At 48.1% G+C, this 16,628-nt stretch overlaps 1 long non-coding RNA gene across 1 annotated transcript; it reads right to left on the minus strand.

Moving 5' to 3' along the window:
* Nucleotides 1-6,804: 6,804 nt before the first annotated feature.
* Nucleotides 6,805-8,573, minus strand: LOC141572410 (uncharacterized). The gene is made up of 2 exons (XR_012497773.1): nt 8,144-8,573; nt 6,805-7,524 (listed from the first exon to the last, which is right to left on the minus strand). It is a non-coding gene; the product is annotated as an uncharacterized LOC141572410 (long non-coding RNA).
* Between the last annotated feature and the right edge of the window lie 8,055 nt (nt 8,574-16,628).

Below are 16,628 nucleotides of genomic sequence, written 5' to 3' on the forward strand. Positions count from 1 at the left end.
AACTAAGCAAGTCACTGCAGTACAGTGTGCTGGGTCCAAGGGTGGAAGTCACGCCAGGTATGGTGATGGCTCGAAAGAAGGAAGGGTCACTTTGCTTAGGAGGGGAAGATGGGAGAAGGTGTGGCACTAAGAAGAAAGGGACAGGAGATGCTAAAGACAGAGGTCCATGCTCGGGTTTGTCCAATGAAACCCACACACAGTCCAGCAGCCTCAAAAGTGTTCTCGTCCCAGGGAACCAGGTCTGAAATCTGAAAACCCGGTTCTCATTCTCATGGGACAAGGGCCACGCTGGCCGGTGCATTGGGGCTGAAATGAATGCCCAGGGCCTGTGGGGAGGGGCTGCGAGCCCACCCTGGTGCATGCCCTGGCCACAGCCCGTTCCTGGTCATCCTGTTGCAGCTCCTGAATGCTGCCAGATGCTGCAGAGCGAGCTTCGGTCAGGCGCTGCTGCCACATGAGCAGAAACCAGCAAGCCTCTGAGCCCCAAGCAGGGTGAACTAAATTGCATGGTGGGGGGACAGGTGTCTGGGGTTGGTGGTGCGGTGTGTGTCCTTATAGCTGTGGCACAGGGCTGAAGTGGTAAGAAGAGGCTGGGGATGTGATGGAGCAGGAACAAGGGAAAAGGGGGAGAGAGAAGTGGACAAAGAGAGAGAGCGCTGGGTGCAGTGCCAGAGACTGGGATTCGGAGCTCTGCGTTCCAGCCCAGCTCCCCTCCTTACTGCCTGGTGACCTTGGGCTGATCATCTCTGTTCTGGACCAGTTCCCTCATCCATAAATGGTGGTGGGGAGAACTGCATCTCTAAAACACCCCTTTTCCTCAAGGGTCATAGCATTCAGCATTCCCTTTTCTGGAAGATCCCTTACCAACTGGGGTTGTTGCCACTATGCACAGGAAGAGGCAGACAGGTACAATAGAGTGGGGGTGCTGGCACCCCGGGCTCACTCAAAAGTGGTGCAGCACACGGCCCTGCCTCCCTCTTCCTCTCCACCTCCCGCTTGCTGAACCCCCCAGGACCCAGTGACTAATGTAGCAGTCTCCTCGATTGCCCCATAATGGTCCTGCAGCAGCTTCTACAGGCTCCACCTCTCTCTGCTGACAGCAAGCTATGCGTTCAGAGGGAAAGCGAGCTCCCAGCTCTGGGGAAGGTGAAGTCAGGCTCCAGAGTCATCCCAGGACAGTGGCAGACCTGCAGTTTCCTCTGGACATGGGGCCTGCGCAGAGCAAAGCTCACTTGTTCCTCCGCCCCACTGAATCCAAACCGAAGCACAAGGATCGTTCCTTGCTCATCATATGATACGGTGCCCTCTCTCACTGTTGTTTCAAACTGTGTGCAGCTAAGAATCCTTTCTTTAAATGCAGTCTTACATGGAAGTATAAACAATACGTTATTCAATAATCATTCTCGAAATAAGTCTGTGTTAAGTGCAGTGCTGAGAACTGGGTCCACAACAGTGGCCCAGACTTGCTCTCTGCCTTCATCGAGCTTGGTTTAGTGGGTGAGGCCGGCCATTAACAAATAAATACTTAATGAACTCCTGTGATCAATTCAATGAAGGAGAGGGTCGTGAAGATGCCTTTAGGTTGAGTTGTCAGGAAGGATTTCCTGAGAAGGGATGCTCCTGCAGCTAGCTGGGATCTGTCGGTATGAAAGCTAGGGACAGGCCAGGGAGAGCCGTCAGGGGCTGGGAACAAGCAGCCCCCACATGTAGATGGGACAGCGAGGCCCCTGTCTAGTGGCAGGTGCTTACCTTCCCCACAGTGCAAGCCTAGGTAGGTAACAGCCCCACCCATGCCCCCCGTGACCTGCCTGCCAAAAACCAAGTGTAGTTTAGTAAGATGTAGCAACTGCAGATGAGTGGATTGGGGAGATGTGGTGGGTGCACGCACACACACACACACACACACACACACACAATTGAATACTACTCAAACGTAAAAAAAGATGAAATACTGCCATTTATGACAACGTGGATGGATCCTAAAGGTATTATGCTAAATGAAATAAGTCAGCTGGAAAAGGACAAAAAAAACAACCATATGATTTCACTCATATGTGGAATATAAAACAAACACACAATAAACAAATAAACAGATTAGTAGTTACTAGAGGGGAAGGGGTGTGGAAGGAGGGAAAACTAGGTAAAAGGAATCAAATATATGGTGATGGATGAAAACTAGACTTTTGGTGGTGAGCACACTATAGTGGGTATATATATCAAATTATAATGTTGTATATCTTAATCTTACATGATTTTATTAACCAATGTTACTTCAATTAAGAAGAAAGAGAGAAAAGCAAAAGCAAAACCATTCCTCCTTCACAGAAACTGGCAAATAAAGAATGCACACACACACACACACACACACACACACACACACACACACACGAGGAAGATGACCAACCCCACAAAAGAGCATTAACAAATTTAACAAAAGAAAGAACTTATAACTGAGGAAATTGAAATACTAGTATAATCAGAACAGAAAATTTAAATTCCATATGTTTAATATCTTCAAAGAGATAAGGGAAGGTATCTCTATATCAATGTGAAGTGATGGTTATGAATCCAGAGCTGGCAGTTATGAAAAGAACCAATGAGAAATTCTGGAAATCACTCTGACTATAGTTTGGAGAATAAATTGCAAGGATGAAAGATGCATATAATCCAGGTAAGAGGTGATCGTGGTTTTGGTTGGGGTGGAGGCAGAGAAGAAGAGGAGCAAATGGATTCAAAGTATACTTCGAATGAAGAGTCTGCAGGACCTTCTCCCTTGCTACAGGTTTGCATGTGAGGATGGAGGAGAGAGAGCACTCAGGGATGATGTCTGCACGAAACACAAAATTGCTCTGGGTAAAGAGTGCTCAGAGATTGTCATCCGCTGCCCACGGCATAGCCTCCTTACCCTCTGCGCTCAGCAACACGAGGTGGCCGTGGCCGTTTTGCAGTCCTTGGACTGTACCTTCTGAGGCTGTCTCTTCTCCTTGTCCGTGACCCAGAGGGCTTGAAAACAAGGGGAGAGCTGAGTCCAGCACTGAATGTGGCCATTATGTTTGGTACCCCTGTGCCCCCGGGGAGACTCCTGGCTGTGGAGAGATAGGAATGTGACTATTGTAGGCTGGGTGTCTTTGAAAGGAAGCTCTGAGATGTTTTGTGTGCAGTGCTGATTAAGGAGTCAATGCCTGTGCAAGAGGGAGCAGGAAGGAGAAGCAGGCAGAGAAAGAAACTGAGCCAAGCCCAAGGTCAGCCTGGGTCGACCCCATGGCTCTTCAGTTATTCCAAGTTGGGCTGAGATGACCAGACCCTTATGTGTCTCTAGCCCTCAGTCGTTAAGAGTCAGGCATCATCCCCCACTGGTGGGACGGCAAGTTCTTGGTGGCACTTTACAATATTCAACACGGTGACTATGGCCACAGAAGCCCCTCAAGTGGCTTGAGGTGCAACCTTGTCTGTACTTCACTGTACTTGGTATGTACCTGCTCTGAGGTCGTGACTGAACACAGCTCCAAATCTAGGGGAAATCCGAAGTTCAGAGGCGAGGGCAGGCCTAACCAAAGCCAAAGAGACCACCTATTGGGGTGGAAGAGAAAGGAACAGCTTTATACACGCTCGACATAAAGCTGAAAGCGCGTCTCCTGTGGCAGACTGTATATGTGAGCATGAATCTTGGGGAATTTATATTCTGCAATCCAGAGTCTACCAGTTCACAGTATAATGTCCTGTTGAGAGAAGGAAGGCATAATTCAACCGATAGAGACTGATTTAGATTCTGTTTTCAAGTCGCCTGACTGACACTGGGCTGAGCCCCGTCTCTCCAAACCCTCGAAAGGCCTCCACGTGGACTGATGAACTGCCTTAGGACAATTTGAGTCCTCACTCTACTCGGGGCACCATATCATACCGAAGTTGGCCTCTGTGATATTTTGATGTATGAATGTGAAAACTGAGGTGGAAGGCAAATAATGATGTACTGAGGACCCCTCTCAGCTATTTGGTTTAACAGGGCCTGGGAGTTTTGAAATTCTGATTCTTCAATTTACATACTATTTCAGGTTGGTTCCCTAGAAGCTGACCCTGAGATGAGGATTCCTGTAAAAGTGATTTATTGGGCAGTGTTCCCAGGATAGGGAGGAGAAAGCCAAGCAAAGGTGCAAAGCCAACAAGGCCCCATGCTTGCAGGGTGACTGGCTTATCCACCTGGGGGGTCTGGGGAGCACGAGCCCCCTACACATCTGTCGTCAGGTAAGGGCTGTCTCAGAGGGGTGAACATTTCCAGGCTCTTCCCGCTCTCTGTGCTCACAGGCAAAGCAGCTTCCGGAGGCACGAGGGCAGCCCTCTGACAAAGAGGAAGAGAGTCTAGTACTGGGACTAAAGGCAAACTGGGAGCTGAGGGCATGAAGATGGGACAGGGACGTGAGGAGACAGAGTGAGCACGTACGGTACCTGCCAGGAGTCAGCGCCACGGTGACCGAGTCAGCTCCCACTGTATCAAGTGTGTTGGGTGCTGTGGAGAAGGCAGAAGTCACCAGACCATCGCTTTCATCAGTCATGAACGTCTGTTCTCTTGACACCTCAAACCAGGCATTACATTTTGTCATCTCCCAGAGATGGCTTCCCAAGATCATGGCAGTGAACATTGATGAACTGTGAGGGGCCATAGTTACGTCTGGAGCATGACTGTGCTTCTAACGCACTGTACTAATAGTCCTAACAGCCACAACATAATAACCCTCGGTGAGACCAGCCTGATGCTCACCACGTCGATGATTCCCTTCCTGGCACACAGCAAAGCTTTCGATTCCAGCTCCCTTGGATCTAAGTAGGTCCCAGTCCTCAATAATGAAGCTGCTTCCAGGTCAAGGAGGTTAAAGCAGCTGCGACTTTCCTTCAAAAACCTTGAAGACCACACATTGAAGACGTGGTGCCCCAAAACGGGAGGGTAGGATCCTTCATCCTTGGGTCACAGGAGAGCCCCCTGACCAGAATCATCAATGCTGGACTCTGTGTTATTGAGAAATAAACTTTTATTAAGCCACGGAGATTTTCAAGTTGTTAACAGGCTGCTCTATTCCCGTCAACAGTAATAACCACTACAGCAGCATCCTGTTGGGTAGCGTCATTATTTTCATTTTGTAGGTGGGGAAATTGAGGCTGAAAATGGTTAAAAAGCTAGCAAATGGCAGAGCTGAGATTCAAAGTCTATTTTTTAATCCCTGGCCTGTGCTCATTGTCATGAAAAGCTTAGTGTGATAATGTTTGATCCTTTCCTATATGTAGGCAGGAGAATATGGAACCGCTGGGCCCCATGGGTGGGCGATGGAGTGGGGAGGAAGGGCACAGAAAGGAAAGGCTCCAACATCAGAGGTCAAGCTTTGGGCACTCCCCAGTTCTGCTAGGGCTTCCCCACCTGCTCACATATGGTCTGTGCCCCAATATTCTCACTGTAATAAAGAGGCTTTTTCCCTACATTATGCTCCTTTGCCTCATGCGATCCTAATGACTACTTACTACTGAAGAGAAGAGATGAGGTGATTATAAGGGCAAACCCTGACTCCCCAAGCTGTGCCCCTCAACTCCAAGCAGAGAACCTCTTGTTCAGCATGGACATCTTGGCGGCCTTCCGCTTTGCCCTCCACCCGTTTCCTTGTTAATAGCATCTGATTCTGTTCATCCTCATCCAAGCTCCTAAGTCCTTCAGGGAAGTCTAGCCACCCCCACCCCTCAGCCAGGGTGAGAGTTCATGGTCTAAGCCAGGGGTGTCCAAACTGCGGCCCGTGGGCCAACTGCGGCCCGCAATCCATTTTTTATTAGCCCGCAGCAAATTCCAAAAATATATTTAGTTTACTTAAATAAACCAGGTGAGGCAATATGTACTTCACCTCGAGTGAGTGGCCCAGCTGTTTGTGTATTTTACTGCATATGGCCCTTGGTGAAAAATGAAAAAAGTTTGGACACCCCTGGCCTAAGCAGAATGTGACGGGATGATTTCCCTGCCAAATGATTAGTTTAGGCATGGGCAGGGGACGTAATTTTGGCCAATAGACCAAAGCAGGGAAATCTACTGATTGAGGCTTCTGGGAAGGCCCTCCTTGCAAAAAAAAGGGGAAGAATGTTTCCTTTGGCCTTGGGGTCTTGTGTACTGTTCCTGAAACCAAAGCAGCCATCTTGGGTCCATTAGGAGAGCAATCTATGAGGATAAGCCAAAACATTTAGGATGGCAGAGTAGTAAGATGGAAATAACCTGGGTCTTTGAGACTTTGGTGAGCTCGTGAACTAACCAACCCTGGGGCTGACATCCCTCTAGACATATTAAGTGAGATAATAAAGTGCTTAATTGTTCAAATCACGATGAATTAGGGTTGCTATTATTTGCAACCAAATGCCTTCCAACTGATTTAGCTGGTATTTGGTTATATGCTCTACCAAGAAGAGCACAGAAAAGTGCTTCTCACTCCCACTGCCCCTTACTTAGTGACTCAGTTGGCTCTCTAGGTAATTCTTGCCTTACGCCCCTGATTTATAATGAACCCTTTCCCACTTCTCTTACTCATGGTCCCACTCATCTCAGCCCCTGCCTGTTACAGTGAGTTTCCCCTGAATTACCACCCAACAAATCCTCAGCCTTCCCACCTGGTTGCTCAGCTGTCCATTCTTATGGTTGCAAGCAGGAGAAGAAGCTGAAAACCATGAGTCCTGATGGTGCTTTGTAAAGGGTGACAAATGTTTCTTGGGTTTCCATAGGTGAACCATAGGACGGTAAAGAAAATAAGCTCATTTTTCTAACATTAATTAATTCACACAAGGTCACATTTTACATCATTTTAATTAACTTTCATTGAATTCATGTTCAAAATGGGGGAAAAAAAAAGATTCATTAAACCAAGTCATGAGGACTGTGGGTATAACAGCATGGGGTGTTTAAACAGGATAGAAAATTGGACATCTTTTTCTTCTGCTTTGATGTATGGTGGGGTTCCGTGAATTCCTAACTTTTCTCAAACATATCCTCTTTGCAGTTAGTTAACAGGAAGAAATAGACTTAAAAGCATTAACTGCTTCAGGAAGGCTTTCCCGGGATTCCACCCGTGTGTGCCCTTCCTTGGCCACTGGTTATGTCCCCTTCCTGTTAGCACTCTGTAAACCTCAGTCTCACAACCGCTACATTATCTTGACATTGTTTACTTTGTTCATTTCCCCCATAATATTCTGAGCTTCTTGAGGGCAAAACCTGGTGTTATTATTTCTTTATCTTCTAGCAGGATACCTGGCAAACAGTAGGTGATCAGTATAAGTTTACTGAATAAATGAAAGCCAAGAAGATTTTTCCTAGGTTTCATTTTAATTTAACAAAGGACAAATATTGTCCATATTGCACTGTGTCAATGAATATTTAAAGGGAAAGTCTTTTGTAGCAGTATCACAGGCTTGCTGTGTGTGGCAGGGTGGCTGGTGGGACACAGCTGATGGTTGGTCCATTCTCTGAAACGTGGATTTGGGACGAGTGCCGGTCCTTGTGTTTCATACCTAGGAATATAGGGACAGTCATAAAGCATGCATGATGGCTCATCTGTGCCCATCTCGGGGACTCCCAGAAGGACTTTGGTTCCATGTTTGGCTGTTCAGACTGTCTCCAAATTAAGCAAAAGCATTTTTCTTAGCTGAGTGGACACTGATTCTCCAGAGACCTGCCCTACTAATTCATAAGCCCCCCACCACTCATTTTCCATTTTTCAAAAAGACCCATCAAAGGAAATTTCATCTCATGAGTTCTCGTTGAACATGTTGATGGGCCCAGTAATACAACAAGTCCAACTGGAGGACTATGAATCTGGCTTGGCTGCCCCATGTGCGTCCATGCCCATCACCCACCAGCCACTTTACTCACTGTCCTCCTCGTTCCAACCCCCCTCAGGAATGTCCTAGCCCATCTCCACTTGCCAAACCAGCATTAAATACACTAGAGGAAAAAGTCACCATCTTCTTAATTTTTCAAGAGGAGACTTGTGAATGGGAAAGTCTGAGGCTGAATTTCCCCATGCATAGATTGACCTCCCTGTTGAAATTTGTAAGTACTTGTGTGACTTACTTCTAAGAAAACCCAATATTCAGATTTCTAAATATAGACACAAACACTTATTCATACCACAAAAGAGTTCTTCCATTTTCAAAGGAATTATCCTCTTCGAACACCTACAAATCAATAAGACAGATAACCAAATTGAAAAATGAACAAAATGTTTGAACAAGCATTTCCTTCGAAAGTTTGTCTAAATAGCCCATAACATAGAAAACTTGCTCAGTTTTGTTAGTCATGAGGCAAATGCAAATCAAAACAATAATCTAATACCAAGAGACACCATCAGCATGGCTAAAATAAAACGAAAAAGCAAACAGAAAACAGTAAGTGTTGCCAAGGTTGTGGAGCAAGTAGGACTCCCATATTTAGCTGGTGAGAGGGGGAATCGGTGCAACCACTATAGAAATCTGTTTGACAGTATTTATAAAACTGAATATACACACAGCCTCAGACTCAAAGATTCCACTCTTAGATATATATATCCAACAAAACACACATGTATGTCCACCAATACACGTGTACTAGAATGTGCACATCAGCACTATTTGTTGTAGAATAAATCTGGTTATTATACAAATGCCAATTGAAGGTAGAATGGTACCAATAAATTGTGATACATTCACACAATGAAATCTACAGCAATGAGAATGAATCCATAACTACACATATCAACATGGGTGAGATTCACAAATACAATATTAAACAAAAGAGATAGACACAAATGAGGATAAACTATATAAATCCCTTTAAATAAAGTAAAACCTGGCAAAATTAAACTATGCTCTTACATGTCAGGACAGTGGTTATCCCAAGGGGGTAAGTGACTGGAGGGGAACAGGGAGAGGAACTTCTAGAGTTTTGATAATGTTCTATTTCTTGATCTGGGTACTGGTTACATAGGTGTGTTCAGTTTGTGACATGTGCATTTTTCAGTAGCGTATGATACTTCAATAAAAATGATTTTTTTTAAAAAGAGCATGATTCAATTTACAAAATTTCCATGCCACATGCAACTTTCAAGTAACATATTTGCTGTCCAGAGTGAAATGCACCACCTATGTTCAATTGGGTTGAGTATTTTTCCCTCCCACCCTATCTTCACTAGTTTACTAATTATGTACAGATAGGGGATTGCGTTAGGATTCAGCATGCAGCGTCTGTGTATATGGCACCAGGTCACGTGTTTTTGGCATTATTCTCTAATTGCTCCACTCCCAGGCACTCCAGTTGAGACTAGAGGACAGGGATCACTTTCCAGTCTCCTTCCTCTCCACACCACATCTTCCTCAATGCCCAGCTGATTAGAGCAACCTTCAGAGGACACAGGGCTGGGCTGGAGAGACTCCTTATTCCTCTAATTCAGTCATTGACAAGCTCTGAGGCAGGGTGCCTGTCCTTAATGAAGGGGCATTTAGCATGTGCCTGGAATCACCTCAGCTCACCCACACACTCTCCCTAAAGCATGCCCATGTTACAGAGGAACATCACCTGAAGGGCCACGTCCCTGGGAAGTGATGAGCTGGCCCCAGACCCAGCCTGCCTCCATCACCACACGGTACTGCCTGGTGTTTCCTAGAGAAGCCTCGCTCTTCGATTCTAGTTTCCCTGAGCATTACCTTCTTTCTGCAAGTAACGACCTGTGCTGACTGCCACCGGTCACCGGGAGATTCTGACGGCCCTTCCTCCATCCCAGGGCCTGGGAAAAACCTATCAGGACTCACCAGCTAGAGGCTGTGGCTGTCCCCAGATTCCAGGGGGTCCAGGACAGTGTCACCAGACTCTGGACCTGCCTGTTCTTTCTCTGCAGGAGAGGAGGCCCCAGAGCTTTGCTGGCTTCCTGATCCAGCAAATGACATGCCTGATCAGTACCTGGGATGCTTTGCTCCGGGCGCAGGCCCTGCAGATGCTGTCAGGGCTGCCCTGTTTACAGACAACGGCTGCCCCCCCCCGCCCCGTATTCCCCCAGGCAGCCTGACTGCCTGTTTCGCATCACAGAACTTTCTGTCTATAATGATCACACCAGCTCACCGCTACACACACAGAGCTGTTCTGTAATATGCTGGGAAGGCACAGTGCTACCTAGTGATGTGATTATAGTTCCGCTTTGGGAAATGAGCTGCTGTTCTAAACTCAGCCCAGCAGCATTTCTTCAACCCCAAGGTGGAATTTCCCCAGGCCTGCTGCCCTCTCTCCGGTGCTCCAATGGAAATCAGTAAAGGCAGGCTCACAGACTCTAAACTGGCACATCTTGGGTGAGAGTGTGCACACCCATGATCTGTGTCTAGGGTCCCCAGCCTTTGGCCAGCCTCCAGTGACCACTTTCTGTACTTCATGCCTCCCTCACCCTTGGGAGAAAAACTATTGCGTGATCTCAGCAACGGTCACAGAGTCTCAGTTTGGCCAGAACCTTAGAGGCCATCTGGTGTTAATTTTACCAATGAGGAAACATGGTCAGAGAAGTTAAGTGACTTTCTCAAGGCCACACAGCTGCGCAGGTGGAAGAGGTATGAAGAGAATCCAGGCCTCTTGATTTGAAGATCATCCCCACCCCTCCACACACACACATTCAAGGCTGGTTTAAAGGACTCTGCTAAGCCCTGAATGGTTTTAGGTTGCAGTTTCAAGAGTGTCCGCAGTTGATCTCTTCCCACTGGGGAGGCTTGAGAGATTTCCCAAGGGATCCACCAAGGACAAGGACATTAAGGGACAGTATGCATAGTGCTCAGGTTGCTCTCAGAAAAGCAGGCTGAAGGTCAGCCTGTGTTTGGGCAGCAGTAGGAAACAGGTGAGGGGAACACCTTTATAGTAATAGCCTGGTGAGCTGCACCGAAGTCGGTGGCTGGCTGCCCTCAGGTATCAGGGTGCCCAAGGTTCTTGTAGGAAGGGGCCGCCTGCGCCTGCTGGCTTCCTGTGGCGACAGTGACCCTGGGCAGTGATGGCCCATCATTCCTCTGCTCTGTTCAATGCATCACTTGAAACTGGAACTCCATCGCCCCTCCTGGAGGCTTGGCACGTAGACAAGTGAGGCCATCAGGTCAGTGAACAGCCACATGCGCCTCTGTGGCCAGGGTAGGGTCACACACTGGCTGGATGGCCAACCCCAAGCTGATATCTGCTTCAGTTCCTTCCTTCCTGTCTTCCTGTCGTTTTTTAGAGTTTCTTTACTATAAAGAGTCTCTTCGGGGCAGAACACAGGTTCTCCCCCCCCCACCCCGCCCCCGTACAATGTCAGGCTGGGTCTGAAGGAAGTAGTACCTTCGCGTCTGGGGCTTTCACATGAGGCTGCAGGAGGGAAGGGGACTGCAGGGGAAGCCAGGAGGTTGTGTTCTCCGGTGCAGCAGGCCTCAGTTGCTCTCTTAGCCACCTGCTCGCATCTCCCTTCAGGGTGCTCACCTACCTGCCCCTACCTGCCCGGGGGGGGCCTCTATTAACATCCTGTCCCCAAGTCAGGGCCCTGCCTTGGGCCTCAGCTTTTCCTCCTCTCTCTCCTGCCCCATCCAGACTTTCCAGGTCTCTGTCCTACTTTCTCAAGGACCTGCCTATGAGGTAACTGGCTGGGGAACTGGGCCAATATATAAGGCTGATAATGGTCGCTGGTGATTTTCATAGTTTGCTAATTCTCAGATAACCCCCAAAGCATACACCAGTGTGCCAAGTTCTGGCCCGGCTCCCTGCCTCTCTGGGCCCGTTTCCACTTCTGAAGCTCCAGGTCTTTTCAAACAAGAGCCACCAGGCCTCCCATGAGTTTACTGCTATTACTTTTTTAAAAAAATGTTCTTGCCTTAATACACCTGTATTCTGAATTCAGACAGAACAGAACTGAGCCTGGCATTGCTCCGTCCTTACCACCTGTGCTCTAATCCTCAGTGTGCCCATCTGTACGAGTATTGTGGGGTCAATAACGACATCAGTCTCACAGGTTGTTTGAGGGATTGAGTGAGATGACATATAGGAAGTGCTCAGCCCTGCTTGGCCCTGTGTTACCCCTGAGTCACCTCAAGAAGTGTAACAAACATTCACATCTCGTCATCACCCTGTGAAGCAGGGAGGGCATGTGCTAGCATCAAAATGAAATACACATAAATGGAAGGCTGAGAAGTGACTTGTCAAGAGTCAGAGGGGGGATAGGCCATACCAAAACAGGAACTGTGGAGGCCTCCCAGAGCCACCTCCTCCACGTCCCTGTTGTGAATGTATTGTCTTTCAATCTTCTTGGTGGGTTTGGAAAATGCAGAGCGAGGCGTTCTCATCACTCACATAGCCCCGACTGCTTGCAAGAACCCAGAAAAAAACCTGTGTGTCTGACATTTCTCAGAGTTTGCTCTAATAATTTAGTTATAGGTGAGGAAGTTAGGGCCCAGAGAGGTTAAGGGCTATACCTGGAGTCACACAGCCTGTTCTCGCCACCTTCCGTTTGTGTGCCCTGAGTCTGTTCTTATGACTCAGGGTTTGATGTAGTCTAGACTGTGCCTGGCTTGCTCACTCACACATCCTGAGGACGGGGCTCAGGGCCTTGCCGTCCAGGACCCTCTGGGAGCAAGAAGCCCCTCCCGAGCTTTGCCTGACCCAGACTCCTCCTGGTCATGCTTTGACCCTATTGTACACACTGCTCTGGTTGTCACGTGGCTATTCCTCTGCTCGGGCGAAACAGGCCTGTTGGTCAACTCCACCCGATAGGCCTGGGGTAAGGAAGAAGCCCCAGAGAGGGCCATGAGCAGAGCAGGTGGGACCAGGGACTCAGCTCATCTGGGGTGGCACACAGACCAGCAAGGGATCATCCAAACCACAGGGAGGGTGAACCCAAGAAGTCGTTGTGCAGCGAGCAAAGCCCGGCCTTCCCCTGTGGTCCCGACAGGGCCAGAACCACAGCCACTCCCCTCACCTGCCACTGTCAGCTGTGCTGACTTCATCCCCCACCTGTGGCACCAGGGTTGGAAGGGCAGGACAGAGTGTTTGTTCTAAGCTTCCAGTTGAATAGATGTCACAGAGCACAGCTCCTGAAGGAGCAGCTTCAGGCAGGGAATGGAGGTCATGTCGCAGGTATTTGAAGTTCACCTTCATTCAACCCAGTCTGGAGTGCTCACTCTCGTGTCTGGGCCCCAGAGGGGAGGGAGGCCAGCAGGCAGCAAACTATGACAGGGTTTTCCTCAGGAGAAACTTCAAGGCTGGTCAAGAAGGGGTGGTGGGCCTTGCTTTTGACAATGCTGAGGGGATTTAGGGTCCACCTCCAGTTTTGAGGAAACAAACGCAAATATTTTCAGCCTTCAAGTGAAGAATGGTATGTGTCTCAATTCAGAGGAATTCCCACAGTAAACTCGGGAATCCAGTTATCAACTTCAAACTGAGGCTCAGAAAACTCTGCCGTATCAATTCCAGTTCCAGTGCCTCCAACCATAACAGGCACCCCACCCCCGCCACAGGACTGTGCCTGATGCCCCCAAAGGAGGACACCCTCATGAATCGTAGCTGTTATTATTCCCACAGGGCCCCTGATGTCCCAGTGAACCTCCAAGGTAGGGAAGTCGAGGAACAGTGACTGTGGCCACAAAGCCAGTGAGAGGCCACAGTGGGGCCCAGAGCCTCACTGCTACCCTTGAAGGACAGGGTTCTAACCGGCCCCAGTGAGATGACAGCCCAGGCCCCATCTGTGTGTCCCCAATTGCCCTGTCACTCAGCTCGCTATCAACGCTTGGGGACAGCAGGCAAGATGGGCACTGGCCATGGTCCCTCCTGGCGAGTCCTTGATGCTCAGACACTTTCTATCACCTGAGAGTCACTTCAGCACCGAGTGCCTGCAGCCCCAAGCCCACTGTTTTCAGCCCCTGCAGCAGCTATGCTGTGCTCATTTCAGGTTTTTAATTTTTCTCCTTTTTTTTTTTTACTTTTTTTGTTCCCTCTGAGAGGCAAATGTTCTAAAGAAGATGTGATAATACTGGAATGAGGCATTAATTTCAATAGTCACTTAAAAGCAATTGCCTGGAAAACATCTCATTTTCCCATTAAACTCTGCAGAACTGAAACCTCAGGTGATTCTCCTCCCTTCCTCCCCCTACTCCCTCCTCTGTGGTGCCCCAACCCCCTTCCCCTTCTCCAACAGCTCATTATAACCTGCACATTATTTTCATTCCTGCCCCAAAATTACACCCTGGGTTGATAAATGACTCCGTCTGGCTAATAAATAGCCTCTAGACAGCAAATGCCCAACAGGCAACTTACTCTGTGGAAATCACACTGGAATGGCTTTTCCAGCAGACGGGTGTCTTCTTGAGAGCACAGAACAGGTGGTTAATCGCGTTAGTTTCTCAAACACTCCATTCTGGGTGCTGGGGACCCACAGGCACACCGGACGGGCAGGCTGCCCTCTGAGGTCTTCCCTTCATAACAAGAGGAGCTGGTGGGAAGACAAAGGCACCAAAGAGAACATACCTTCCAAGGTCCTTCTCAGGGCTCCGGTGGGTCGGAGCTTGACAGACATGGTTGATATGAAACCTGTGCATCTGTCGCTCCAGTTGAGAGAAGTCCTCGCTGGCTGCCTTCCTCTCCTGCCGAAGGTCCAGGGCCTGCAAAGCTAGAGGCTAGAGAAAGGCATTATCAGTATTCCCGCCATCTCCCTCGCATTCCCCATGCCCCTGGCCCCCACCCCTCACTTGTCTTCCAGCCACAGGCTCTCCTGCAGGGCTTCACTGTCAGCTGTCACCTGGTCTTCTTCAACAAATATTCACCATATGCTCCCCCAGGGCTGTTTGCTCATTCACAGGCATTCCAATTATTATTATTGAAAATAACAGGTGACTGTAAGAGAGCCCTTTCGTATGTGACAGACATCCACAGGCTCAATTCCATCTACTCCTTTCTGTGACCATATGTGTGCAGGTAGCACCACTCCCAGTTTGCAGAGGAAGAGCTGGGGCCAGAAAACTTCCATCATATCCCCTAAGGTCGTTCAGCCGAGCTCTGAGGACACAGCTCCTCCTGGTTCTAGGGCCTGAGCGCTTGATCTTAAGGCTGTCCTGTCCATCTAGACTGCAGACTCAAGGAAATTCATCTCGAGGGAGGAAGCTTGAGCCCTGGCGTGGCGGTGAGGAACTCTCTGGGACAGCGGACCTTTGTATGGTCCCACAGCTGCCGCCACCTACGGCTACTTCACCCTAAATATGAGAGACCAGGAACCTATAGCCACTACAGAAAACAGTATGGAGGGTCCTCAAAAAAGTTATAATAGAACTACCAAATCATCCAGCAACCCCACTTCTGGGTATCTCCAAAGGAAACGAAATCAGTCTCTCAAAGAGATTTCTGCACTCCCAAGTTCACTGCAGAGTTATTCACAGTAGTCAAGACATGGAAACAACATAAATGTCCATTGATGGACGAATGGATAAAGAAATGTGGTGTATACATACAATGAAACAATTCAGCCTTCAAAAGGAAGGAAATTTTGCCCTTTACAACAATATAAATGAACCTGGAGGACATTATACTAAGTGAAGTAAGCCAGACACAGGAACACAAATACTGCATGATACTTTTAGATATACGGAATCTAAAAGAATCAAAGTCATAGAAACAGAGCAGAATGGAGGCTGTAAAGGTTGGGAGAGTGGGGGAAATGGGAAGCTCGTCAGGAGTACAAAGCTCAGTTATGCAAGATGAATGAGTTCTGGGGGTGTAATGGTGACTACAGTTAACAGTACTGTATCGTATACTTGAAATTTGCTAAAAGGGTAGATCTTAAGTGTTTTCACCACAAGAAAAAGAAGAAAGAAAGAAAGGAAGGAAGGAAAGAAGGAAGGAAAGAAGGCATAATAATTAAGTGAGATGATGGATTTGTTAATTAGTTTGTGGTGATGATTTCACAATGTATATGTATATGAAAACACCAAGTTGTATATCTTGAATATATACAAATTTTATTTGTCAATTATATCTCAAAAAAGCTGGAAAAGAGAGAGAGGGAGGGAGTCAGAGAGAGAGACAATGAGCAGGAACCACCAGCTTTGCATACATTCTTTATGGGTGTCAGAACAAACTTATTCCCACTTTGAGGATGAGAAGCTGAGGCTCAGAGAGGTTGAATCAAATGACAAGGTCACACAGCTTTAAGGTCACTTCCTTGCCACTAGATGATGCATAGGTGTTAATGCGGTTATTCCCTTCCACCCTGTTCTTTGAGGCTTCCTGAAATGCTCTTTTTGGGCTTCAGTGCAGTCAAGCTCCTGGGTCAGGTTTTATACAAGTGTGAACTCAGACACATGAATGCTGTGACACAGTCTATCCCAGCACTGGGGTGTGACATAGTGAGAGAAACCACCATAGTGGTTCACTTGGTCACATCTGCAGAAGGCCACATGAGAAGGTGGACACTGCCCAGGGCGGGGCCACTGCACACAGACTGTGGCTCAACTCAGCCAGCCTGGTTTCTTAAGCCACATACACATAGAAAGGCAGCCTTTCACTCCAGGACCAGCTCTGCTGCTCAGACCGGCCCACACATCTGCTCATGTGTCTGGGGTCAGGCAGAGCCTCCTGGCCCATGTCTAATCTTTCCTAC

Source organism: Rhinolophus sinicus, linkage group LG06, assembly GCF_036562045.2.
Source record: "Rhinolophus sinicus isolate RSC01 linkage group LG06, ASM3656204v1, whole genome shotgun sequence".
In the NCBI taxonomy this organism is placed as follows: Eukaryota; Metazoa; Chordata; class Mammalia; order Chiroptera; family Rhinolophidae; genus Rhinolophus; species Rhinolophus sinicus.